The sequence below is a fragment of the Melanostigma gelatinosum genome (genome assembly GCF_949748355.1).
Source record: "Melanostigma gelatinosum genome assembly, chromosome: 12".
Taxonomy (NCBI): domain Eukaryota; kingdom Metazoa; phylum Chordata; class Actinopteri; order Perciformes; family Zoarcidae; genus Melanostigma; species Melanostigma gelatinosum.
Genome location: NC_136645.1, coordinates 1601695 through 1628960, shown reverse-complemented (window position 1 = coordinate 1628960; position 27266 = coordinate 1601695). Strand labels below are relative to the sequence as shown.

General features: G+C 44.8%; 1 protein-coding gene across 1 annotated transcript in view; it reads left to right on the top strand.

Annotated features, from left to right (window-relative positions):
• The window catches only part of kcnq5a (potassium voltage-gated channel, KQT-like subfamily, member 5a), a 75612-nt gene that overhangs the window by 970 nt on the left and 47376 nt on the right, over positions 1-27266 (top strand). The gene's annotated exons all lie outside the window — the stretch shown is intronic.

Sequence of the window (27266 nt, the reverse complement as noted above, 5' to 3'; positions counted from 1 at the left end):
TGATTTCACTCACCTGTTGATTGATTGATTGATCGCTGTTCATCAGCACTGGATCTCTTTTGGAACGAGCTCACCTGTTGCTCCAGCAGCAGTAAAACACCATGACACAGATCCTGGAACAGTTTGGATTCAGTGGCTTTGTGTGCTGATGTTTGGAAGTGTTTGATGATGCAGATTTAATTACAATGTTTGCACACAGAGACGGTAAACCTGAGCATCTGTATTAGGGCCAATCTCTTCCTAATCTTCACGTGACACTGGAAGCTCCAGCAGATTTCGGGGCTCTTCGAGAAGGTCAACATGCTGTCAACTGAAAAGGTTGATTGTGATGTCAGCTGCTACTGCTGAGCGAGATTTTGAGTCTTTCATCATCAGCGGTTTGGATGGAGAGAGATAGTCTGGGAAAAGTCCTGTTTCACTGCTTTAATTCAAAACAGCTGAACACAGATTGGTTCCTCTGCTGTGAAATAACTCCTTTATGGCCAAGATTTATGATTTAAAAACAAACAATTCTGTTCCTTCTTTCTTCGTGCAGTTTCAGTTTGTAGATTATTGTTCACATTCGGGCTGAGCTTCCCTGGTTTGTGTCTGTTAATCGGGCAGGATTTGTTGTTCTTTCAGACTGGTGCTGTTGTTTGTTTGTCTCTCTTACTTTAAACTGCATTTAATCCACAACAGTTGTTATGTTAGTTGTGTTCATATCTTCAGAGACAGTTGCTTCATCATGGTTGTAATCTGCATGATGCTTTTTTCTGTTTTGCACTTTTGCTTCACTGTTTCTGCGCTACATCCATCGACTGTATATAAGAAGTGGACATAGTCATGGTGACATCACTCATTGGTTTGTTGACTGATGTTTAAAAGCCTTGAGTTCAGCGATTTCGCCGTCGCCATCTTGGTTTTTTTTCCAACCAGTGAACAGGAAGTGACCATATCTGGACTGAGGAGGAGTGACGTAGAGACCTGTCAATCAGCGTGTAGCCCCGCCCTAAAGCATCCCCTGCTTTATGGTCTGTGTGACTCTAAATGGACCATAATGTACTAAATGAACATCATGCTGTATTGAAGAAGACTTGAAACTAGAGATTGAGACATAAACTCATGTTTACAATGTTTACTGAGGTAATAAATCAAGAGAGAAGTAGAGTCATTTTCTATAGACTTCTATACAACCAGAGGAGTCGCCCCCTGGTGGACACTAGAGAGAATGCAGCTTTAACACATGAAGCATCGGCTTCACTTCTCAGAAGCGGAGGTTGCCGTCTGGCTACACGTCCAGGAGATAACCTGCTGATCAAACAGTGTAGGCGGTTGCTGTGCTGTGACTGGATTAAAGTTTGGTGTTTTTTCGTAAGTGGCGCTCTTTTGTCTGTTTGTTCCGCGGTGGAAGCAAGTCAACGCCCATGATGACGAATTAAAAATCGATCAGACTCGGTGCGTCTTTGTTTTGATAATTACTTTCATTGATATGAACATGTGGCGGTTGTGACACTTGGAGTTAAGTAACCAAAGAGCAGGCCGAGCATGAACACAATACACACTTTCTGTATGAATGAATACACATGAATCTATGTATTTCTGTCGCACACATGCTGTACACCAGCACGCCGACCGTTTGTGGTGATGAAACGCCGCTTCCCTTTCCTGTTTCCAACAGTCGTGTTGGAAGAGGAGCGCTGTGAGGGGGAAGTGGAGCTGTCGGAGGAGGAGGGGCCGCTGAGCCGGATGTTGACGTTTCATTTGCCCGGGCGGGACAGCTGAGGTCGCGGGGGTTAAGTCCTTACATCTGCTCACAACCGCAGCCTTAAATAAACTGAGATAAAGAAACCTCAGTGGGATTAGGAAAGTAACCTCACATTGAGGGGAGATTGGCAGAAAGCACAGGTCTGTTTTTTGTTTTTTTGTGATTTGATGCAGAAAAATAGATTTTAAGGATTCAGACGACATCAGAGATGTTTCTGCAGAAGTATTTCAGTGCAGTTTAATGTCCACACGCGTAGTATGTGGTGAACGATCGAAATCAGCTTTAATGTTCTGCGATTATTAGTTATATTGTTGCTTTTTAAATGACAAAGATGACAGTTTTTAAACAGGACCTGCTGGCCTATTAATGTATCCTCCTGTTGGTGTTGTTTATTGTCTAATTATATAATTAGTTATGCATTTATATATTCATATAATATCCTACAGTTCTGGTGTGAGTTGATAGATTTATTCCTCATTAGTGACTTTTGTCTGAAGTCAATAACTTATTGTACTTTGCGGCCTCATTTTAACCTTTGGCATCACTAAAGTCAGTGACCAAAGAGATTCAGACTCATTTATTTCATCATTTTCCTGAAAGGCTGGAGAGAAACTTTGAAGTTGAGATTTAATTGGGACGAGATGAGTCTCGTCTCTTAAACGTTGCGTTCTAACGAAACATTACACTCTAACAAAACGTTGCACTCTAACAAAACGTTGCGCTCTAACGAAACGTTGCACTCTAACAAAACGTTGCGCTCTAACGAAACGTTGCACTCTAACAAAACGTTGCGCTCTAACGAAACGTTGCACTCTAACGAAACGTTGCACTCTAACGAAACGTTGCGCTCTAACAAAACGTTGCGTTCTAACGAAACGTTGCGCTCTAACGAAACGTTGCGCTCTAACGAAACGTTGCGCTCTAACAAAACGTTGCGTTCTAACGAAACGTTGCGCTCTAACGAAACGTTGCGCTCTAACGAAACGTTGCGCTCTAACAAAACGTTGCGTTCTAACGAAACGTTGCGTTCTAACGAAACGTTACACTCTAACGAAACGTTACACTCTAACAAAACGTTGCGTTCTAACGAAACATTACACTCTAACGAAACGTTGCGCTCTAACGAAACGTTGCGCTCTAACGAAACGTTGCGTTCTAACGAAACGTTGCGTTCTAACGAAACGTTGCGTTCTAACGAAACGTTGCGTTCTAACGAAACGTTGCGTTCTAACGAATCGTTGCGCTCTAACGAAACGTTGCGTTCTAACGAATCGTTGCGTTCTAACGAATCGTTGCGTTCTAACGAATCGTTGCGTTCTAACGAAACGTTGCGTTCTAACGAAACGTTGCGCTCTAACGAAACGTTACGCTCTAACGAAACGTTGCGCTCTAACGAAACGTTGCGTTCTAACGAAACGTTGCGTTCTAACGAAACGTTGCGTTCTAACGAATCGTTGCGTTCTAACGAATCGTTGCGTTCTAACGAAACGTTGCGTTCTAACGAATCGTTGCGCTCTAACGAAACGTTGCGTTCTAACGAATCGTTGCGTTCTAACGAATCGTTGCGTTCTAACGAAACGTTGCGTTCTAACGAAACGTTGCGTTCTAACGAAACGTTGCGTTCTAACGAAACGTTGCGCTCTAACAAAACGTTGCGCTCTAACGAAACGTTGCGCTCTAACGAAACGTTGCGCTCTAACGAAACGTTGCGCTCTAACGAAACGTTGCGCTCTAACGAAACGTTGCGCTCTAACGAAACGTTGCGCTCTAACGAAACGTTGCGCTCTAACAAAACGTTGCGTTCTAACGAAACGTTGCGCTCTAACGAAACGTTGCGCTCTAACGAAACGTTGCGCTCTAACAAAACGTTGCGTTCTAACGAAACGTTGCGCTCTAACGAAACGTTGCGCTCTAACGAAACGTTGCGCTCTAACGAAACGTTGCGCTCTAACGAAACGTTGCGCTCTAACAAAACGTTGCGTTCTAACGAAACGTTGCGTTCTAACGAAACGTTACACTCTAACGAAACGTTACACTCTAACAAAACGTTGCGTTCTAACGAAACATTACACTCTAACGAAACGTTGCGTTCTAACGAAACGTTGCGCTCTAACGAAACGTTGCGTTCTAACGAAACGTTGCGTTCTAACGAAACGTTGCGTTCTAACGAAACGTTGCGTTCTAACGAATCGTTGCGCTCTAACGAAACGTTGCGTTCTAACGAATCGTTGCGTTCTAACGAATCGTTGCGTTCTAACGAAACGTTGCGTTCTAACGAAACGTTGCGCTCTAACGAAACGTTGCGCTCTAACGAAACGTTGCGCTCTAACGAAACGTTGCGCTCTAACGAAACGTTGCGCTCTAACGAAACGTTGCGCTCTAACGAAACGTTGCGTTCTAACGAAACGTTGCGCTCTAACGAAACGTTGCGCTCTAACGAAACGTTGCGCTCTAACGAAACGTTGCGCTCTAACGAAACGTTGCGTTCTAACGAAACGTTACACTCTAACGAAACGTTACACTCTAACAAAACGTTGCGTTCTAACGAAACATTACACTCTAACGAAACGTTGCGTTCTAACGAAACGTTGCGCTCTAACGAAACGTTGCGTTCTAACGAAACGTTGCGTTCTAACGAAACGTTGCGTTCTAACGAAACGTTGCGTTCTAACGAAACGTTGCGTTCTAACGAATCGTTGCGCTCTAACGAAACGTTGCGTTCTAACGAATCGTTGCGTTCTAACGAATCGTTGCGTTCTAACGAATCGTTGCGTTCTAACGAAACGTTGCGTTCTAACGAAACGTTGCGCTCTAACGAAACGTTACGCTCTAACGAAACGTTTCGCTCTAACGAAACGTTGCGTTCTAACGAAACGTTGCGTTCTAACGAAACGTTGCGTTCTAACGAATCGTTGCGTTCTAACGAATCGTTGCGTTCTAACGAAACGTTGCGTTCTAACGAATCGTTGCGCTCTAACGAAACGTTGCGTTCTAACGAATCGTTGCGTTCTAACGAATCGTTGCGTTCTAACGAAACGTTGCGTTCTAACGAAACGTTGCGTTCTAACGAAACGTTGCGCTCTAACGAAACGTTGCGCTCTAACGAAACGTTGCGCTCTAACGAAACGTTGCGTTCTAACGAAACGTTGCGTTCTAACGAAACGTTGCGTTCTAACGAATCGTTGCGCTCTAACGAAACGTTGCGTTCTAACGAATCTTTGCGTTCTAACGAATCGTTGCGTTCTAACGAAACGTTGCGTTCTAACGAAACGTTGCGCTCTAACGAAACGTTGCGCTCTAACGAAACGTTGCGTTCTAACGAAACGTTGCGTTCTAACGAATCGTTGCGTTCTAACGAAACGTTGCGTTCTAACGAAACGTTGCGCTCTAACGAAACGTTGCGTTCTAACGAAACGTTGCGTTCTAACGAAACGTTGCGTTCTAACGAAACCACGAGGCGGATACACACTTTGTTTGTAATGATCGACCTCGGTCCAGTTCTTCATCCTTTAAACACGTGGATTTGTTCAGCGTCTGTGATGCATTAGCTGTCAGCTTCAGCTGGCTCTTTAAAGGGAGTCACACTTGAGTTCTGTTTGAGCAGCGTTCACACTGACGAGGATTAAGGTTGTTTTTCACAGACTGTCCTCATCAAACTCTTAAAACAACTTTACCGACAAGTGGCCTCTTGTGGTTGTGCGGATGATTCTGTCTGTAGCAAAGGTGGAAATAAGCTGTGAGTGTTGTAGCAACACAAACCTCAAGGAGCCTGAAGCAGGACATGGAGGTTGTCAGCTTCTTACTAAATATACGGAGGCCGTTATTGTAGACAAACTATCTGCAAACGTGCGTGGAGAGTTGTGTGTAACTGTATCTTAATCCATGTGTGGATGAAGAGACTTTAAATGTGTAAACGAATGTCTAAATGTGTACGGGAATCTGCAAATGTGTATTCAGAATCCTGTGTTTTCCGTTATCAGATTTGTAAATGTTTGAACAAAACTAAATGCGTGCAAAGAAATTATTGTCTGAAAAGTCTGAAAGAATTTTGCTCCAAGAGCTGGAAAAACAGACAAGTCAGCAGTTTCAACTCTTTCAATTCTTTTTACACTTTTGCCGTTGCAGAGATCTGTTATTGCCTCAGTAGCAACACAGCCTACAGACCACCATATGCAGAACACATTCACACATCTCAGTTTCAGCTTTCAGAGATTCTTTTACAAATTTAGAAATGTGATTCTTCATCGATTGAGTTGCACGAACACACACACATTTGTAAGTAGTTCAGCTACGATAAAGGCCCCGTGAATGGGTCCACTCCGGGCTACAGCAACTCTAAAGCTGTCTTGTTTATGTTGTGTATTCTTAGCTAGCTTGCTAACGTTAGCCACTCAGGCCTACTGCCGTGCTTTGTGAAGCCATCAGAGCTAACGTTACGCTAGCTGCTGATTCTCAGGAAATACCTCTGAACATTATGCTGACTGCTGTGTTGAATACAGGCGGCAACCTCTGCTAAGTAAAGCCAATGCGGAAGTGTCTTGAACCTGCATTCTCTCTACTGACCATCAACACAGCATGATGTTCATTTAGTACATTATGGTCCATTTAGAGTCACACAGACCATAAAGCAGGGGATGCTTTAGGGCGGGGCTACACATGATTGACAGGTCTCTACGTCACTCCTCAGTCCATATATGGTCACTTCCATGGCCAACATGAGGCTTCAAAACGTTCACAAACCAACGGGTCTGAAACGCTAGAAAAGGCCGTTGCACTCAGAGATTATTCAAACTGCAGATGCATTGATCTCCCCCCCCCCCCCCCCCAAAGAAATTGCGCGCAGACCTGAAGAACATCAAAGGCATCCTGAAGAGACTGCACTCTGTTTCCTGAGAACATGGCGACATCTGAGACACCTGAGCCCATTAAAGAGTCTCTGTGTTTGGTTCAGAGTTACTTCCAGGTACGGAGGAGGATGTTGGATAGCAACCAACGGAAAAAATGCTGAGGGCCCATTAGATGGGATGAATAGAGAAAGAGATGCCTGTGTGTGCATCTGTGTATAAATACTGTCACGGTGTGTTCCGGTGTTTGCATGAATAGGTGCAGAGTGGGTACCCTATTAAAGGTAATGTGTGCTTTGTTTAATGACTTCACCGGAGAGCGTAACGGAGCAGACACACTGTGGGTTTGTGTGTCCAGGTCACCAGTGGGCACTCAGGGAGAACAGAAGGAAGGATTTAGAGGAAACGAGAGGATGAAAACACACAAACAAAGGAGGCAGAATCATCTACTCTGATTTACAATGAAGAAGAAGACGCTTATAATCATCATATCCAGACAAAGTAGTTCACAGGCAGCTTTATATGCAAGAAATGCAATGACAAAAAAATACAAGTTCACTCTGTGAAGACGTCAGCACCGGGATGTTTGCTTCTTAAACATGTTTCTCTTCCTCAGATATGAAGTCAAAGCACGTATTTAACCACGAGGATGTAGTGGTTAGAGAAAAGCTCTCACCTGTAGCAGCAATCATCCCACTCAATGTGTTTCTGCTCATTTTATGTCACTAGGGACAGCTATCAATGGGACTTTATCAATACTAGTGTCAATACTGCTTATCGGTCGGTTCTGTTATTGGTTCTTTTTGAATATTTGTGAGAAAAAAAGACAATTTACTCAGAAAAGAATCCACGTTTCTTTATTCATCTTGTGTGTAAACAAACAGTCTTTCTTGAGCAGCAACACAAGAAGTTCTAAAATCTTTAAAACACATTCTCAGCTGAACAATGATCTCAGTGATTATGTTTCATTGATGATCCTGTTCTTCTGATCAAACTCCGTACGACATCACTACCGTACGACATCACTACCGTATGACATCACTACCGTATGACATCACTACCGTATGACATCACTACCGTATGACATCACTCCCGTTACCTGATGGCTGCTCCGCTAGCAGACTGATGTTCTGCTTGTTGGTCGCCTGTCGTGATGAACTGCTGTTTCCTCTCCTACCTGTGGGGGCGGTAGCTCCATGTTTCTACTCGTCGTTACGTGGCGATGCAGTGGAGACAACGTGTGTTTTCAAAGTCTTTTAAGTTGCATTCAATGACACTCTAATCGCATTCCTGAATCCCCAGCTTTCCTCCAACACATCAGCAGTGAGCTTAGAGACACTTGAGGAGGACTGAGAATAAAATGTCATTCAAACTGATGATTAACTGTCTTCTGAATCAGAGCATCACTCCTAACGCACTGTGCGGACATCAGAACCCCCCCCATCCGGTCTCATCACACCCACTACCACACATACGGTATATTCTCCTCTCTGTTCAGTAAATGTGTAAAAAGAAATTAACCAATTAGCGCTGCATCAGAGCGCAAGAAAATAAAGAAAATAAAGATTTGATGAACGATCGGATCGACTTGTCGGGTTCCATCAGTCAGAGCTCGCTGTGAAGGGAGTACAGTGACCGATACACACTGTGACATCCGAGCAGGGTGTGTGTGTGTGTGTGTGTGTAACTCAGACACACACAACAACTGTTGCGCAGGCTTGTCCTGCCAGCGGATGACTGTGTGCAGGTCGGTTGCTCGGTGTGTCAGCATCAGTGCGTGTCTGCTCGTTCGTCATGCGTCAGTCCTCTCGTACATCAGCCGAGGTGCCAGTTTGCTGATGGACGGAGACAGGCTGGACTCGTCCGTCCTCCTGCCCACACAGAGCGCACCGGCGCTGGGTTCATGTCTCACACACACACACACACACACACACACACACACTCACACACTCCGGCCTCCACTGCCTGCCGTGTGCAGCTCAGACCCCGTCAGTAACTCACTCACAGACTCCTGTACTCGCTCCCACTCATGCTCAGGTCGCAGCTTCACTGCAGATCTGAGTCGTGCTGTCGGGTGAATGCTCTCTGTTGTACTAGAAAATCGTGTCAATCAGCTTTTAGCGTAGTTCACAGAGGTATCGAGACAAATCTGTAAAACAATAACAAACCAAATGTGGAAATATCAAAGAATTATGAAAAGCATTTTCATTTATTTCTGTATAAATATTATTTATGTATTTTAAAATATATTTTAGATTCTTTTTTGCATGTAAATTGGATATTTTTCTCACTTACTTACGTTTATTTGTTTAATAATTTAATTTAATTATTTTTATTCGTGAGCTTTAAAGGTTTTGGTCGGCAGATGTTTCATCTTCTGGAGAAAGTCATTAGCTGTCCCCCCCCCCCCTGCTTTATGCTACGCTAAGCTAATCACCTCTTTACTGACTTTCTTCCGAGGGGAATTGAGAACACAATGGATCGCGGATGCTGACAGCGCCGTGAATTGTTGCATCACTTAATGGCACTTGTCTCCAGGTCACAGAAGATGTTGCACTAATGAACACGCTCGTTAAGTTCTGTGGCCGAGTGCAATTTGACCTTTTTATGCAAAGAGAGAGGAAATAATGTGTTAACTTGTTATAATAACGACCTCATTTTCCTTCATTCTTTCTCCCGTTCTTTAGTTATTAAAATGCCGTGTGGGCGAGCTTCATTCTTTTATTTTTAATGACGCAGCTGTGAGCGGACACTCCTTATGAACGTGCTTCAGTCACCAACTCTCTGAAGAAGCTATGAATTCACTGTGACACCGCGGATCTTTATGAATTAGAAAGGGGCCAATTCTGCGCTAAACATCTGCATTTTACCAAATTTAAATATGTGTAAATATCTGAGGAGCACCGGGACGTTATTGGCTTGTCAGCGCAGCTAAAAGAAGCTTTTTGACGGTTACTTTTTGTCTTATTTTTCGCAGAAAGCTGCGCAATCCTTTCGTGAATTCGCCCCTCTGAGAAGTATCGATCTTCTCGTACAACTCTGTAAAAGAAAGCAACAACATGTGAAACTGCAGCAGAGTAGTATGACTGTGTTGAGGAATGCAAGTATTTAGTAGCATTGAATGGATCTGCAGGACGGATACAGTGGAAGTATGCGGTCACTGAACACAACTGTTGTGTGCACCTTCCACACAACCGGTAACCTTTTACTGTTCTCTCTCACACACACACACGCACACACACACACACGCACGCACGCACGCACGCACGCACGCACACGCACACACACACTGTACGGGGCACACACACACTGACACACATTTAATTCAAATTAAATGAACCATAGAAAATGCAGATGCATGATTCATTGTTCAAGTCATTTATAAAACAAAATGATTGATTTGTTGCAGCTTCTCAAATGAGAGAAGTTGCTGTGTATCTCTGTTGTTACATATATTGTTATATTATTTATTATTAGACATTTTAAGACATTAACCTTATCTCTGAACTCTTAAACAAGTATTCTTTATAACACATTAACATCTTCTACACTCGACGGTTGATTCATTTCCAACCGACAGTGAATCAACAGTGAGGCGTGATGTTGATGGTGAACGCACACACAGACATGAAGCTGCAGACTCACACACCTCTGATGAGCCTTTGTTGAGCTGAAGTCACCGCGGCTATCGGAGCCAATGTTGATCCAGTAAACTGGCCACTTTCCATCCGAGCCGCACTGTTGTGAGAGGGACGAACCCGGAGGCCCATTCAAATCAAACACCTTCTCTCACTGACTCTGTCTCAAAGCACAAACGTACCAACGGGCCTGTGCCAGCTTCCCAAAGATGAAGGGATCGACGGTCAAGTTCCTGCAAAAAAAGGCCACATGTGGAGGTTGGGATGCCCCCAGAAACCCGGTTCTAAACAAGAACCGGTCAAAGTATCGATGCGGTCCAGAGTTCGTGGTTCTGCTATCGGTACCTTCTTCGTTCTGGAGCGAGACGTCCTCGTCTCAAACAGGATCATCACTGAGATCATTGTTCAGAGCTTCTTGTGTTGCTGCTGAAGAAAGACTGTTTGTTTACCTTCAAGAATAATACAGAAATGTGGATTCTTTTCTGAATTAATTGTCGATTTTTCTCACAATAGAATGAAAAAAGAACCGGTAAGAGGATCTAACGGGACCAAATCATCGGTATGAATAAGAGTAGTATTGATAAAGTCCGAAGTTCTTTGGAGGAGCCTCTGGAATACGACGGCCTTGTTCAGAGCTGTTAGACAGAAATACTGACCGGTATAAACTGAATTATGAATTATTTGTGTAGCAGCGCCACAGTTCATGTTCACCACCGAGCACTGATTCCACTTCGTCATCCGGACGGAATATTTTCTGTTTTTGCTCCATATCTGATAAACTGAATAGAAAAGTGTATCGATCGCATTGTGTCACATGACTGAGCATTTTAATATTCATGACATTTAGAAAAAGAATATATAATATATAATATAATATATTATATTATATTATATTATATTATATTATATGTTATGAATATATTCATGACATTTAGTCCCGGAAAAAGAAAATGCCTCAGGCATCAAAATAGAGCTTTTATGTAAATCAGCCCAATTGACCTTCTTAATGTCTTTTGGTTTCATGTCTCGGTCTCGTTGATACGGAGCTGACGTGTTGAGTTGCCTTCATTCTGTGAACTTATGAAATATTCTCTGATGGAAGCAGAAACAGCGAGAGCTTCTCTGGAGGCAGAAGTCGGGCTCGCAGCAATCTGTCATCTCTCAGCAGTAGTCTCTCATACGTCAGCCCGTCTGCGCTCAACATGCTTATTTCAGTGTCGCGTCGGACATTTGACATGAAAAGAAAATGCTTTTAACCCTCGAAGCCTGAAGCAGCTTTGGGGCGTTTTTCTTTTCTTTTTTTTACTTCGGTCACATTTCTCTCCGTGTCTTTGATTTCACTGTAATATTAAAGTTCTGCTCTCTCCTCTCCTCTCTCCTCATCTCTCTCCTCTCCTCCTCTCCTCTCTCCTCTCCTCTTCTCTCTCATCTCCTCCTCTCCTCTCCTCTCTCCTCTCCTCTTCTCTCTTCTCTCTCCTCCTTTCCTCTTCTCTCTCCTCCTTTCCTCTTCTCTCTCCTCTTCTCTCTCCTCCTTTCCTCTTCTCTCTCCTCTTCTCTCTCCTCATTTCCTCTTCTCTCTCCTCTCCTCCTCTCCTCTCTCTTCTCTCCTCTCTCCTCTCCTCTTCTCTCTCCTCCTTTCCTCTTCTCTCTCCTCTTCTCTCTCCTCCTTTCCTCTCCTCTCTCTTCTCTCCTCTCTCCTCTCCTCTTCTCTCCTCTCTCCTCTCCTCTTCTCTCTCCTCCTTTCCTCTTCTCTCTTCTCTCTCTTCTCTCCTCTCTCCTCTCCTCTTCTCTCTTCTCTCTTCGAGGTATTTGGTAAAAGAAAAAAATTGTAATCGGTAATTGTCCCGCGATAATGTGTGTGTGCATCTCTTCTATATGCAGCTCTATGTGGGAGGTATGGATTTATGTTGACTCTTCAGTTTATTTCTCCCTCTCTAGTTGACTTCAGTGTGTGCAGAGATTTAAAGCTCCTTTAATACACAGAGGCCTTAAAGTCGAGCTCATTCAAGCTTGTAGTTTATGATTACATCCTTCTTTTGACTTTGCATGAGTCCCTTTGCTTCCCTCCTTCCGTGCATCGATCCATTCATCTCCGTTCCTGTGTGTCTCTCACGGTGACACATGAATGTGAAGAGGACTCAGCAGCAGGACGGCAGGTCTTCAGCTGCTGCTGAGTCCTCTTCATGTTGATCGACCTGTTGTCTGTCCCGCCGGAGAGTCTGTGAAGCGAAGGTGACGGAGACGAGGAAGCGAAGAAGATGAGCAGGTTTTACGTTTGTGTGTGTGTGTGTGTGTGTGTGTGTGTGTGCGTGTGTGTGTAATTGATCAAATGTCACTCGTGTTTATGATTTCCTCTGCAAATATTCAACAATTTATAAAAACCGGTTCAGCTCTCCGTGCTCTTGGAATCTGTTTGTGTACGTGCATGAACACTCAAACGTGTGTGTGTGTGTGTGACTTCTCCACATAACTCTGTAAAAACGTACATTACATGTAGGCGCCTAGCAACCAGAGCTGGAACCAGAATCGAGCTCCTCGTGTTTTGCTGCATGACAAGTTCTCCGTGTGTGAGAGGGAATGAGGCGAGACAATGTCCCTGTGAATGTGTGTGTGTGTGTGTGTGTGTGTGTGTGTGTGTGTGTGTGTGTGTGTGTGTGTGTGTGTGAGAGAAACAAAGAGAAAGCCTTTTGACGTTTGATGTAAAGCTAGTATAGGAGATGTGTTTTCGTTATATTTGTTGAAATTCGTATTACATCCTGACTGCAATCAATAAATCAAACACAAAATAAGAGAAGAAGAAGAATTCTCTGTCTGTGGATATCGCAGGACTGTAATAAGCCTCTCCAAATATTTCATTTTCATCTGCCCGAATGTAATGGTTGGATAGGCTGACTACCTACCTGTCAGGAGGCAACCTCCGGTTCTTTAAAGTGAATCCAATGCTTCACGTGTTAAAGCTGCATTCTCTCTAGTGTCCACCAGGGGGCGACTCCTCTGGTTGTATAGAAGTCTATAGAAAATGACTCTACTTCTCTCTTGATTTATTCCCTCAGTAAACATTGTAAACATGAGTTTATGTCTCAATCTCTAGTTTCAAGTCTTCTTCAATACAGCATGATGTTCATTTAGTACATTATGCTCCATTTAGAGTCACACAGACCATAAAGCAGGGGATGCTTTAAGGTCCATTTAGAGTCACACAGACCATAAAGCAGGGGATGCTTTAAGGTCCATTTAGGGTCAAACAGACCATTGTCAGTGGCGGAGTCCACCACTCCCGCTCTGGGATTTAAACTCTTCTCGTGCAGGAGGGATTCCAGGAATCGGTGCTGAAATCACTTTCTGTTCATGCAAAGATGCAAAGAGGACGCATGAATCATCACAAATCAACTGAGTGTGGTTGGGACGAGAGCGTGAGAGCAGAGATGAGATATTCAGCCGTCAAGCTAAATGTCAACTCCATCCACTTGCATGAGGCTGTTCACAATGAGACTGAAGGCTTCACTTATATTTAATAATCTCTCTCCACAACAGACTGCTTTTGAACACAACTTCCTATAAATCAGCACCACGTTGCACAACGACGCCAGCCAACGCAGCAAAGCAACACCTGCACGTTTAGAAGCTGAATGAATGCAACGTCTCCATTCTTCGCCGTTTTTATTCTTTTTGCAGGAAACAAAGTCGACCTTTGAGAGTTGCAAACGCCGTCATTAGAAAGGTGTTCAGCGATGATGGTGCATTCGTCGTGTGTTTTCTGTCACTTAGCAGAAGTGCAGCTCGTCAGCTGCTGAGGCGAACGGATGTTTCTGAGAAATCGATGTTTTTTCCGACGCTGAATGGCAGAGCGCCTTTGGCTTCGGTTCAGTGTGAGCCAGTAGCTGATTATTTTGAGTCCTTTCAGATGTTTTTGGGTGAGAGAACGCTTTTCTTTTTGTTGTTTGCACAGATGAAAATATGGAGCTTGAAGCAGACGGAGACGAAACACTCACAAAATAAAAAAAGCCGTTGGAGGACGGAAAAGCACGCTGCTGCCAGATTCCAGCTGTGGGAGAGAAGTTAAAACACATTTGCTGCTGCAAATCGAGAACATTTTCCAATACGCAGCAACGCATGACTTCAAAGAAGCCCTTCATGCCCAAAGAGATCAGAGGAGACGAAAGCAGAAGACATCGATCAACTGCTCATCTGAAGTAAAGAGTTAAGAACATTCCAGCAAAAGATCTCTTCACGACCACTTCTGCAAAATCAGATGACAGCAGCAGAGCGCCGGAGCTGTGGGAACGGGTCCAATGTGCTCGGATCGTTTCTTTGAGCTCAGTTTAGGTTTTCAAGAAGCGTCACTGTTCCTGGCTTCCTCTGCAGATCGATCAGCAGCCCCTCGTTGTAAAACGGGGTCTTCTCTTCTCAGGGTTCTTCCTGCGTACAGAGTTGTATGTGTGACTGTGTTTCCCGTTAACGATCATTGGTATGCAGAGCGCTGGCCGATGTGTTGACATCGTTTTAAACCGGCAGCTGCCGGTGGAGGCGCTCCATGTGCCACCATGTGAGCCTGAACGCTGTTTGTGCTGCGATGACATCAGTGTGCGTTTTTAGCATTTGATGTATTTATATTTAGTGAACTTTTTCCCCCACTTTCCTGATTACACCAACAATAAGCAGCGCGTGTGGCGGCTAGCACGGTCGCCTCACCGCTAGCTGAGTAAATCGTATTTTTCCAGTAGAATCAAATTGTTGTACAAGGACTGTGTGTCTGTATTTGTGGTCGTGTTCTCCGTCTCAAACAGCTGCAGGATCCTCGTATCTAATGCAGGAAGGCCGGCATTGAGCGCTAGAGCAAGCAAACATTGTGCCTGGAGACCCACAGAGCTCCTTCACCTTCAAACTCAACCATGTGAGAATACATGAAATGCTCAAGTGCACGTGCATGCGAACATGAACACCTACAGGTGATCACGTCTCCTTTTAAAAAGACACACAAACTAGTGGACTCACAAAGGTTCCTGGCCCCAAATGAGCTCTTGTTTAGCTCCCAATCAATGCTTGCAGAGCCTGAAGCACAGACAAAGAAATAGAAATGCATGAAACCGTGTGATGAGACTGCAGCTTCTCCACCATGACAGCCGGAGGACAAACATCTTCTCCCCTCCTCCGTCTCCTGACCTCGTTAAGTAAAGAAGAGAAGGAGCGGAGGAGGGGAAGAAGACGTGCCGCATAACTAACGGCCGGGGTTTCATGAGGTAATGTTTGCATTCGGAGCAGACTCGGCAATAGAAAGGACATTAGCTCAGGCGCTGAACATGAGAGCGGCTCCAGACCGGCTCCAAGCAGAGGAGATAAGGACGGTGCAAGGCAACCCTTCTGGGCCCTCATTCATCAAAGCATCCGTAGAACAAGTTCTAAATGTGTGTGCAGGAACTGTCCGTGAGAAACGTGATGTTCATCAGACAAAAAAGACATCTTTCATTGTCTGCATGAGATGCACCGGGCTTTTAAATAACTACTATGTAACCCACACAGCAGTGTTACAGACTTGAAATGAAGACAAAGACCGAGCAGGGAGGGTGGGATGGGTCAAACAAACACAGGACTTTCACCCAGGAGACCACTGTTTGTGTCCTGTTGGTTTGTTACGTAACTGCAGAACTCACATACGCGTTACGTTGAAAACGGAGGTATTTTACGTCACAATGCTCTATTTTTAACACAGACCCAGATGTTTTTCTAAACCGAACAAAGTCGTTTTGTTGCGTAACTAAACCCTTAAAATTAGATAAACCAATGTTAAAAGTTTATTTTGAAAAGAGATGTAAAAATCACAAATTGTACATTTCCTGTCAACACAGTTTGAGTTTATTTTGAAAAGCCTCTGTGCATGTAATTAACGGAAACGTGACCCTGACACGTCCAAAACTAGACCTGGACCTGGAGCGCCACTGTTTGAAGTGTAGGGCCACTGACCACGCGTTGGTATTGGACCATGAGGCAACCGCCGGTTCTAAAAAGTGAAATCCAAAGCTTCACGTGTTAAAGCTGCATTCTCTCTAGTGTCCACCAGGGGGCGACTCCTCTGGTTGTATAGAAGTCTATAGAAAATGACTCTACTTCTCTCTTGATTTATTCCCTCAGTAAACATTGTAAACATGAGTTTATGTCTCAATCTCTAGTTTCAAGTCTTCTTCAATACAGCATGATGTTCATTTAGTACATTATGGTCCATTTAGAGTCACACAGACCATAAAGCAGGGGATGCTTTAGGGCGGGGCTACACGCTGATTGACAGGTCTCTACGTCACTCCTCCTCAGTCCAGATATGGTCACTTCTGTCTCGAGGCCTGTCAGGTCAACATAACCCGAACCAAAAGGATTTCCACTCTTTAGTTCAGGTTAAAGCCACAGCAGCTCACTGTCTCGGTTGCTGAACCTCAATGGAAGTTCTGTCAGCAGCCTGAAGAAAGCCGACCTGCTACTACACCGTAACTACATGTGAGGAACGAGAGAAAGAGGAAAGTCCCATCACGGATTTGTGCTGCAGCAACATTCACGCTGACAACATGAAATCTGCGTTTCAGAGTCGGTGCTCATTTTTTATTTGGAAAAATATGAAAGAGGCTTCTCCATAATTGTTACCATAACAGTGACACAGATGTTCCCCTCAGCAATGACAAGGCTGAGTGCAGCTCTTAGACCAGCTGTGTGTGTGTGCGTGTGTGTGCGTGTGTGCGTGTGTGTGTGTGTGTGTGTGTGTGTGTGTGTGTGTGTGTGTGTGTGTGTGTGCGTGTGTGTGTGTGTGTGTGTGTGTGTGTGTGACACTGGGCGGTACGTGTGCTCTTCATGATGGGTTTCTTCTCACTGACACAGAGGCTGAAGAGCAGAACAATGACAAAAATGTTGGGAAGCAGAAATAAATAATATTTAATCAGTCTCATAATATTTGCTGAAAAACAACATTTTCCAGCCAAGAATGTGCTTTTAACTGTGATTTGAGTTCCGATGTGCGTGTGAAGTTGTAAGGCTTTGTTTTCCATTATGAATCATTTGTATTATTCATAATTAATAAAAGCAGTGAGCCTAATACTGCAAAACAAAACCCCGTTCAGTAACGCTCTATTGGAAGTAGATGAGTGGAGGCGATCAGAACATCCATATTGATGGGGGGGGGGGGGGGGGGGTGCACGTCTGTCTGCTGATAATTACTTTAATATTTCACTCACTTTTTGCACGTCAACGTCCTGCTGTTAGCTCTCGACGTACTGCATGTATTTCATTTGTTTCTTACAATATCTGCAGCATGAAACACATGAAAGACTCGTGACGTGAGGAGCGATGCAGAATGAGTTCACTTGTTCCATATTAAACCAAAGACTTTGACTTTTCAACCTCCATTCTCTGGCGTCAAAGTCTTTGTCCAACATCTGAGATGAGGGAAAGAAAAGCTGCAGATAAAATACAAACTACATTTGTAGAAGACATGCTGTAGATGGACATAGCAGCAATATATAATAATGACAATAATATCTCAATGAAATAAACTTGTTCTGTTTCTTTGTTCATAAAATCCCCAATAGTTTCCTCAAGTTTTATTTTTTTTACCCTTTAACAGAAATTTTAAATCCATTGTTCTAAAATATGGACACAACTTATTGCATGATTTATCTACTGATTGATAACTTATTATTAATTATCATTCCTCATGCAGCTTAAGACTTCTTCGGAGGGCTGCACCATGGAGGGAAATCTGCGATGACGTTGTTGACGATCACGATATTAATCTCACAAATGAAGAGAGAACAAAGTGCACTCTCCGTTCTGCTGCTTTCAGTATTTGTTGTTGAATATAAAAAGTAAAACAACGACAATGATCTCCAAAAAGAAGAACGACATTTGAAGGTGCAGTGTTCTCTCAACTCACTTGACAAATCATGCAATTCAACACCTCAGTCGTTCTCAGTGTGTTTATTGTGCAAGTTGACGCTGTAAGTTATTGTTGTGCAGCCTGATGGTGGTTAATGACGCCCGGCCGTCGTTCACCAACCCGCCCTGCAGCCCGACAGGCTCATCGTCAGTGATCCACTCGGGGGTCTGGTGCCCTCATTACTGGAGTCCTTCTGACCGTCTCCTGGGCTTTGGCTGCTTCCGTGGCACAGTTCATGTGTGTGTGTGTGTGTGGGGGGGGGGGGGGGCTCAATTGATTGCTTGCTGAGTGAAGTCTGTTTGTGTGCTTGAAAACAGAGCAAGGCGAGGCAAGTGTATTTGTACAGCACATTTCAACAACAAGGTAATTCAAAGTGCTTCACATAAAACCATTGAAAGCATCAAAACATAAGGCAACAGAAAAGGAGATTTAAAAACAATTAAAAAACAGTGTAAGAAATAAAATGCAATAGTAAAATGCAGAAATGCAGGAAATTGATTAATATATGAATTGAACGTGGTTCAATTAAAGGCAGCAGCAAACAGAAAAGTCTTCAATCTTGATTTAAATGAGCTGAGGGTCTCAGCAGACCTGCAGCTTTCTGGGACTTTGTTCCAGATATGTGGAGCAGAAAAACTGAACGCTGCTTCTCCATGTTTAGTTCTGACTCTGGGAACAGAAAGTAGACCGGTCCCAGACGACCTGAGGGGTCGGGATGGTTCATAAGGTAGCAGCAGATCAGAGATGTATTTTGGACCTAAACCATTCAGTGCTTTGTAAACCAACAGCAGCATTTTAAAGTAAATTCTTTGTTGGACAGGAAGCCAGTGCAAAGACCTCAGAACTGGAGTGATGTGATCCACCCTCCTGGTCTTAGTGAGGACTCGAGCTGCAGCGTTCTGAATCAGCTGCAGCTTTCTGACAGACTTTTTACAGAGACCTGTAAACACACCGTTACAGTCGTCCAGTCTGCTGAAGATAAATGCGTGGACAAGTTTTACACATCCTGTTGAGACATAAGTCCTCTAATCCTTGATATGTTCTTCAGGTGATAGGAGGCTGCAGTGCCGTGGCTTTGAACCATAGACCGTATACAGGAAGTGGTCGTAGTCGCCGTGATGTCACCCGCTGGTTTGTGGACGTTTTGAAGCCTCAAGTCTGGCGTTCGGACTGATGTCATCTTGTTTGACCGGCGGAGTCGGGGACCGTTAGCATAGTAACTAGAAGTTACCAGCTAATGCTAGTGCTAGCTAGTTTAGTAAGCAAGGTGCATCCGTAGTTCATTTTTACTTTACATGATACGAAATGAACATCATGCTCATTGAAGAAGACTTGAAACTAGAGATTGAGACATAAACTCATGTTTACAATGTTTACTGAGGGAATAAATCAAGAGAGAAGTAGAGTCATTTTCTATAGACTTCTATACAACCAGAGGAGTCGCCCCCTGGTGGTCACTAGAGAGAATGCAGCTTTAACAGGTGAAGCTTTGACGAGGTTGCCCCTTTGGTTCAAACAGCAGCATTTAAAATGTAAAACATCCAGAAAGCCTCGAATGGAAACAGTCCAACTTGCCACCAGTTCAGAGCTGCCAAGTCAATAAAAGCAATTAGGTCTGAAATCGCTTCAGAGCTGCTTCGACAAATACGACCACGGGCGTGATTGACGGGAGGAAACGACGGCGAGACAAACGCACTAGTGTGTCGAGGCATCTCCTTGTTGTTGCGCTTGATGAAGCGACTGCTGTCGTACGTCTCGTCTCATTAGGGATCAAATCGATACTTCACCTAAACCCTCACAGCACTCACTCCGTCACACTGCCGTCCTCACGTCCTGCATAAGGGTTCGACTATAAGGGTTTGGTGATTTTGCCGTCGCCATGTGGTTGTTTTTGCAACCAGTGAACAGGAAGTGACCATATTAGGACTGAGGAGCAGTGACGTAGGGACGGCGTACACGTCTCTGGTGGAGACCTGTCCATGACTGTGCACATGCACATTGAATTCACTCGGCAGAGGTTGACGCCAGGTTTCTGCCCTGCGGTTCGCCCGTCGTGTTCCTCTAATGATGATGAGGAGTGTATTTCTTTCACATGCCACATGTGCTCCAGTAGTAAACATGAAAAGACAACAAATTAAAACCAAACTGTGTTGCGGTTCTTGGGAGCTAACGTAACGATTACAGGTTAAACACTGGTACGGTTCGGTTCGGACAACTAAAACTGTGTTTTGTTGTTTATTCTGTGGACTGATGGTGAGGTTTGTGTCCATCAGTGTGACCCCAGAGACACTGATGGACCACTGAGGTGTGCTGCTCCTCTCTCGGTTCGTCCTGGATTGTCTCCTCTGAGCCCTCAGCTGGGAGAGAAGGACTCTGTTACCGTGACGCCTGGATCTCTGCTGCTGTGACTCATGCAGCCTGAAGGCTCGCGCACGCTTCCACGTCTTCATCTCTCTCTGGGTGAACGAGTGGATCGCTGGAAACAGTGTTTCTACATTTGTTAGTTCATTTACAGAGGACGTTTAAAGGTTTTGGGGCCATAACAGAAAATGATGATTCTTATATCATTCAAATATACAGATAATATTACGTTTTATTCATGCCATAACGTCACACAAGAGGACACTGTTATACTCTTTATATGTCAAATGTCTCCGCAACATTTATGAAGATAATTAGTCGTGTTCTGAAGAACCGACAACGACTCGGAACACATCAGCTGAAGGAATAAGACGCGTGACCAAATCACGTCATGAAGTTATTCGATTATGATATTAATAGACAAAAGATTGAGTGTAGTTGAAAGAAGAAGAAGTAAAGTTTGAAAAACATGTATTCAGTGGAGTTGCAATGTGATTAAAACATATCGAGATATGTTAAAATGACGTAATCCAAGTTGTTGATAGGAAACACATACTAACTTCAATTTCTCTGAAAATGTGATTCTCCATACTTTGAGAGACTATTATGTGAAGGTTGGGTTTTTGTTTTTCCATCAGACTTAAAGCCTCTGAATGGAATGTGAAGACATTGTTTGAGACTTCGTCCGTATACCTGTGAGCGCTCGGTCGTTCGGGTCCCGTCTCCTCTTCCTCCGCTGAGCTTCTGTCTGACCGTTTGCAGCATCTTGTTGAAATGTTAATTACATATTTCACATCTGTTACTTTGTTCTGCCTCGTTGCCTCACAGCAATGCACGTAATTAACTGCAGTTACCTTTACAACGGTATAATGAACCGGCTTCAAGCGGCCTGCCTTTGTAACCACGGGATGCTGCACACAATACACGCCCTCACACACACACACTCACACTCATACACGCCCTCACACACACACACACACACACACTCATACACGCGCACACACACACACACACACACACAGACGACTTCCTTTTCTCCGTGCGTAGGCTGTGATGAGCCGATCTTAGCTGTGAAGGAGAACTGCACGGATCCCGACGCGTTTCCTCGTCTCTCGTCTCTCGTGTCTCATCAGCTGCTTTGAAGCGTGCAGCTTTCTTTTACAACGGGAAGATTCAAGTTTGAGATTGATAGAAACAGAATGGAAACAGGAACCCGAGGAACCTGTCGTTGGTGCCACATGCATGAATGCATTCATGAAAACATCACAATGGAGCATCAACAAGGCAGTTTAAACACAACAGCAGCACTCATGTGTCTAAAGAGTGCCTTCACAGCTGGAATTGGTTTATTTGGTATCACAGAGAAAACAAAAAAAAAAGACATTATTGCCTCTTAGCTCTGGTTCGTTAGCGTGAAGTCACATGGGCTGACATGCACCTCTGTGATTGGACAGTTTGCCGACTGTCATCTTACCTTGTCAGCACTTTGCTGCAGCTTATTGTTGGGGTCTGACCATATGGCTTCAACATGTGCTGTGAACAAAGAGAATCAGGCCTTTCCTTTTGCAAGCAAAGGTTTCATCCTGATTGTGGTTTGATGAGAGCAAACCTCCTCTGAAGGAATTTCACACTAGGGTGTGAATTCCCCCCCCCCCCCCCCCCCCCCAAAAAACCTATGGTTCCTGAAGTCACCTGAATGCACCGCTGCAATCTCATTGGCCGAAGGCCAAGAGACCCCAGGACCCCTGTGGTTGAACCACTGTCCAACAAAAGTGCCTGCAGATCACACCTCCTTGCTTTTTCCCGTCGACCTCAGTCGAACAGGGAGCACACAACGCTCTCTTCGCCCGGACCTTCGTCCTGGACACATGAAGACACATCGGCCTCCCCTCCCCCCTCCAGCACGACGGAGGCCACGAGGAAGCAACGGCCTCCTCTCGTGACCGACGATTCCCGGTAAGACGCACGGACCACGTCGTCCAAAACCGAAGTAAAGTCATCCTCCCTGCAGCGAGGATAGATCACGTCTGCGTGTCGCTCCAGAGCGAGCCCACGCCACGACGGCCCGACGCCGGCTGCACAGCCGCATTATTGTGTGGGTGAGTTCAGTGTTTCATATGCAGTTTATCTGGCTGACATTACAGCTGAGCAGCACTGGCGGTGCTTTTATGAATGTCAGCGCAGCCTGCGCTCCGTCATTGTGACAGCTTGTGTTCCAGCGAGCCGGCCTGCTGCTGCAGGCGGAGGTGTTTCTGTGCTGAGAACAAACACGGCTCGTTTTTACATCCAGGAATCCACATCATAGGATTTGATTTCAAACATTTACAGCAGCAAAATGATGGTTTCTCAGTTTCAGAGTTGGTGGACGGCTGCAGTGGTTTTCGTCTACACTTCATGAGACAACAACATTAAACTAAGAGTTAATGCAGATGAGTTGTTCCTGTAGTTAGGAGCCACTTTAATGGGGAAAAAACTACTTTTTTAGTTTGTAACTTAATGTGCTGACATATTGGTTACTGCAGTTACTGCTTCTGCCACTGAATTTCCTGCTGCTTCACAATAAAAGCTTTCCACCAGGAAGACAATGACTCTAAATGGACCATAATGTACTAAATGAACATCATGCTGTATTGAAGAAGACTTGAAACTAGAGATTGAGACATAAACTCATGTTTACAATGTTTACTGAGGGAATAAATCAAGAGAGAAGTAGAGTCATTTTCTATAGACTCTCTCTCTCATAGACTCTCTCCCCCTCCTCTCGGCCCCTCTCTCTCTCTCTCCCTCTCTCCCCCTCCTCTCCCCCTCCTCTCTCCCCCTCCTCTCTCCCCCTCTCTCTCTCCCCCTCCTCCTCTCCCCCTCCTCTCTCCCTCTCTCTCCCCCTCCTCCTCCTCTCTCCCCCTCCTCCTTCTCTCTCCCCCTCCTCTCCCCCTCCTCCTTCTCTCTCCCCCTCCTCTCCCCCTCCTCCTCCTCTCCTCCTCTCTCCCCCTCCTCTCTGTGGACTCATCGCTCACCCCTAATGATGCTGTACATATTTCCTGCCACCAGTTGCCTCCCTTTAATATTGCAGTCGTCGGGGAGAAAGAGCCGATATGGAATCCAGAAATAGTCGTTCTGTCTCCATGGGTTTCTCCCACCAGCCCGCTTTCCATCTGCACTAACGAAGCTGCCGGCAATTGATCGACGCACATCCGTGTGTGTGTGTGTGTGTGTGTGTGTGTGTGTGTGTGTGTGTGTGTGTGTGTGTGTGTGTGTGTGTGTGTGTGTGTGTGTGTGTGTGTGTGTGTGTGTGTGTGTGTGTGCCCCTCCATCTTGCTGTGGTGGCAGGTAGAACAGTTTAGTTCGGCTCCTCTGTATGTTTCCCCAGCAGACAGGCAGGAGCGCTCACTTGCTTTCATACGTTTTATTGTATTTATTTTCCTCCACGTGGAGATATGTGTGATCGGCTTCTCTTCAGCAGGAATTGATCCTCTTTATAAATGATCCGTATCTATCTGGGCTCTCCGGCTGGTTGTTTCTTCACATTTGTCCGGATCAACCCGACTGAGTAATCTCTGACGTTCCGGCCTCTCCAGGGAGTTCCTCGACAAAGTGCTGCAGAAACAAAGTGCTGCAGAAACAAAGTGCTGCAGAAACAAAGTGCTGCAGAAACAAAGTTCTGCAGAAACAAAGTGCTGCAGAAACAAAGTGCTGCAGAAACAAAGTGCTGCAGAAACAAAGTTCTGCAGAAACAAAGTGCTGCAGAAACAAAGTGCTGCAGAAACAAAGTTCTGCAGAAACAAAGTTCTGCAGAAACAAAGTGCTGCAGAAACAAAGTTCTGCAGAAACAAAGTGCTGCAGAAACAAAGTTCTGCAGAAACAAAGTTCTGCAGAAACAAAGTTCTGCAGAAACAAAGTGGCATGTTGTCAAGACAAAGCTTTGCATTGAGCACTCAAGCTGCCAGAAGGGTTTTCCTCGAGAACCAGACGAACCTTTTGGGGCTGCGCTCCGGACACAGGACTTCAGTCCACAGTAACGCTGCTGTGTTCAGGCTTTTAACACTACCTGCATATGTTTTTCATTTTATAGATCCATGGAGACATAAATACCTCCTGCAGGTCATCATTTAACATCTCCATCCCTCCGCTCTTTATCTGTCATTCCATCTTTTAATCTGAATTTGACGGGAGAGCCAGGAGGAGGTCCTTAAGTTAAGGAATATTGTTGTAGTATGTTCGGCTGCACATAGAAGTTATATTTCAGATTTGTATTTGTCCATCTCATAGGATGATTTGTTTTGATTTGATTTTCTTATTTGGACACATTTTCTTTCATAGAAACCACATATTTCTGCACATATTTCTGGAATCTGAATCGTTCAGGCTGAAAGTTGATCAACTTTCTAGGTTTCAGTCTTTTCTCTTCACAAACACCGTCAGGAGCAACATTTGGGGCTCAGTGTTTTGCCCAAAGACACTTCGTCATGCGGTCGATCACAGCGGCAAACCAGTGATCCGACCCGCTCTCCCCCCGCGCACGGTGACCGTCGCATTGAACACGCACACAAAACCTCATTTGGTCAGTTAACTTATCGAGGAGCACAATAACGGAACTGTCTCCCAACTGAATTAAAAAAGCAACACAATGTTATTGTTTTAATGAAGGTATTGAATCATGACGTACCACCTGGAGACTCACCTGTGTTTTGAATCTTGTGCATGTAATTCTTTCCTTTTTCTACATAGTTTCTATTCCGTTTGATTTATATTCTCAAAAGCCACTTAAATGCTGATTTGTGCACAGCTGGCACACCTGTGCACAAATCAGCATTGAGCTACAAACACTTAAAACACTGCATCTGGTCTTTTTGCATAAATGTGCCACTGAGATATCAAAGAAACTAAACTAAAGACGTAGCTGCTGTTTCAGATTATTGTGGTGTTGAAAGCAGAAGCAGCAGCATTATGATTGACAGGTGTAGTGACAGTAGCTCCATTTACTGAGCCCTCGTTAGCGAAACGGAGCTCTTCTTCTCTTCTTCTGTTGCTTACTGCTCGCTGGTATTATGGTCTGTAATCCAAAACAACACAGTGGGGGAACCATAGATACGCAAACCTGGTTCTGAATGGGAATCAGTTTTAAATTGGTAGAAACCCGGAGTTAGCGATTCTGCTATCGGTACTCTCTTTGTCTTTGTCTCTGTCTGTCTCTCTCTGTCTCTCTCTCTCTCTCTCTGTGTCTCTCTCTCTCTGTGTCTGTCTCTCTCTCTCTCTCTCTGTCTCTGTCTCTGTCTCTCTCTCTCTCTCTCGCTCTCTCGCTCTCTCTCTCTCTCTCTCTCTCTCTCTCTCTGTGTCTTGACATGAAGTCAGGGCTCGGTCCACGCATCTCTCCTCTCAGTGTTTTGTGAGCCCGGTTCTGTCATTTCCCTGTTTCTTTATTCATTCTCATGAGGAGTTGACCTTGTCCTGCACAGGGACGCGTTATCTTCACACACACACACACACACACACACACACACACACACACACACACACACACACACACACACACACACGCCAGGGTTGGGGCCGCTGTGTGTGGGAGTTCTCAGGACAGAGAAGATGCTGTTCCTGCTTTCCACCTGTTGCTACATAATATCTCACGGACTAACCGCTTCACAGCACATCTGGTTACGAGTTGAAGCTAAACCACATGTGTGTCAGAGCGTCTTCTGTGTACGGGAAGCGCGTGAGTGCCTCACCCGGAGATTCAACACGATTGCAAATGAGCACACACACACAATACTTGTACGTTTAATGCCTGTAAATACCGTCAGCATATTTCTACACGACCAACAAGCAGAACATCAGTCTGTTCGTGGGGCAGCTGTGATGTCATACGGTAGTGATGTCACACGGAGTTTGATCAGAGGAACAGGATCATCACTGAGATCATTGATGAGATGAAAATGTGTTTTAAACTTTTCATATTGCTGCTCAAGAAAGTCTATTTGTTTACACACAAGAATAATGAAGAAATATGGATTATTTTCAAAGTTAATTTGTCTTTTTTTCTCACAATATAATAAAAATAGAACCAATAAGAGTATTGATCTTGGCTCCACTTTGTCAAGCGTCTGTGAACACTCGCATTGAGGCAAACAGGCAGCACAGTGACCCGACTGCAACCCGGCTACCCCAAAGCTGCACGGAGTCGTATCCCCCCCTTCACCCTTTCTAGCCAATAAGTCTGGTAAATAGGGCCTCGACCCCCGGCCAGTGAGCCCGTCAACGGGTGCGTCTGTGGGCCCCCCCGAGCGGGGCCTCTCTTCCAGGGGCTCTTAAACGCAGAGAGCTCTTTGAGCCGTGAGCTCCATCGATGTCCATGCATCCTGCCGGTGATGGCTCGACCATAAACGGTGGTGAAGTGGGAATACGTTCCAGATGCTGGCGGGGGGGAAACAAGCACGCACGCACACACACACACACACACACACACACACACACACAGTGTAGGCCCCGGGGTAGAGGAGCTCTAAACCTGCATGGAGACGAAAAGTTCAAGGGTCAAAGACCACATGAGATCGTCCGGTCATTACTCATGTACAGACAGCAGTGTGTGTGTGTGTGTGTGTGTGTGCGTGCACAGAGGGAACGTAGGCCAGTCTAAAAAGGGAAGGTGTATCCTTTACACCACCACACCCTCCCTGAGTGAGACGGCTGCTGCACCTCGGAGGCAACTGTCGAGGTGCAGCTGAAGAGTCTGATATTGAAGCAGGTGATCGGGACATTTATACAACAGGAAA